The sequence below is a fragment of the Erythrolamprus reginae genome, chromosome 2 (genome assembly GCF_031021105.1).
Source record: "Erythrolamprus reginae isolate rEryReg1 chromosome 2, rEryReg1.hap1, whole genome shotgun sequence".
Classification (NCBI taxonomy): domain Eukaryota; kingdom Metazoa; phylum Chordata; class Lepidosauria; order Squamata; family Dipsadidae; genus Erythrolamprus; species Erythrolamprus reginae.
In genome coordinates, this window is record NC_091951.1 from 210,712,678 (window position 1) to 210,714,428 (window position 1,751).

Below are 1,751 nucleotides of genomic sequence, written 5' to 3' on the forward strand. Positions count from 1 at the left end.
TAAGAAGTCATAATGATCTGGTATCTAAGTAAGGAAGTTTTAAGAATGAATAGTCAAAGGTTTTTATCACAAAGAAACAACATACAGTACTAAAAGAGCATGAAGATTAGATTACTGAGTAATCTAAAATCAGAGGAAAAACTACATTCAATGTAGTACTATCTGCTCGTCCTTCTGCTGGCAAAAATTATTCAACCATAAAGTTTTCTGTTGATCCATAAAGATGCCTTTATAGCATTAATACTCTGTAGTGGTGTTCTGATTCTAGGGGTGCAGAGCATGTTAAGCAAAGCCATTAATTAAATCTTCTGGTTTTCCTGCCTGCCCCTTTTCTAAATGACAATAGCTGGTGGGAAACTATCCACCAATCACAGGACAGCTGATTTTCACAGATGGCAGCTCCTATTTTATTAATGTATTTTAAATAAAGAAAAGGATAGGAAGGAATTGAATCCATTAGCCACAGTCAATGTACCTTTTCATGCTATTGTTATTAAGGCTAGCTTTAGACAAATATACACTTTCTCAAAAATTAGCAATAGCTAGCCATGCAATACATGGACATATTCCTTGTACATCTGTATGGTCTGATATTCCATGTTAGCAAATGAGAAATTAGTAACTTTGTGGAATTTTCTACAATGCAGTTGTTTTTCTAGGTTTGTGTTGATACTACCTAAATTTCAACTAGTCCTCTGACCCTGGCATCTGTTGGAATTCACAGATTTAAAAACTCTTGAATGAATTCTAATTATTAAGATTTGCTATATCTTACCATTATACTTTTGTCAACTCTGATACAGAATCAACATCATGATATCTTGTCTCTGTACTGGTGGCTGTGTTTGCATGTGTCAGGATGAAAAACAACTATAACAGAAGAAGAAAGGCATAGAAACACAGAGGGGAAAACAAGAACCTTCTGACAATAGCTTCTGGGGAAGGAAATCTTGCACCAGCTATTTATTTAGATTCTTGAGAACAATGAAATATTAAACAAGTTCAGCCTAGTGTGGTAGTACCAAAACAAATGATGGCGAACCTTTTTTTGCTTGGGTACCAAAAGGGCGTGTGTGTGTGCAATACCACTGTACATGTGACCACAGCTATAATGCAATGCCCTCCCCTGTACACAGGGATGGGCAGCAAGTGGAACGGCATGAAACGCCATTCCACCAGCGGAAATGGACCTGCGCGCGCAGGTCCATCACTGCCAGGCGTGCATGCGCGTGCACACAAGATTCGGCTTCTGTGCATGTGCAGAAGCCAAATCTCACTGCTCCAGTCAGCAGCAACAGCACCTCCGTGGCCCCAGAGAGTGCAGTGCTCACCCAGTGGGTGTGAGCTGTCTCTGCCATTGCTTCTGTTGGGGCTGGCCAGCGGCCACAAGTCTAAGTCCTGTGAGGTGCAGCGACGGCAGCTATCAGTCTCAGCCAGGAGCCACCAGCAGGAAAAAATGATCCAGGGCGGGCCTGGCAGGCGGGCAGGGCTGGTGGCGGCCACCTCTCCAAGCCAATTCTGCTGGCTCGGCCAGGCCCGACACCCTGCCTACTCGAGCTGTCCCCCTCCCATTCTGGCTGTGGCGTGACGGCTCGAGCAGGTGGGATGGCAGGCGCGGCTTGTGGCCGAGCCAGTGCAAGAAGCAGCTCGGAGAGGTGGCTGCCACCAGCCCTGCCCACCCACCAAGCCGGCCCTGGAGCATTTTTTCCTACTGGCGGCTGCTGGCTGGAACTGAAAGCCACTGCCGCCAC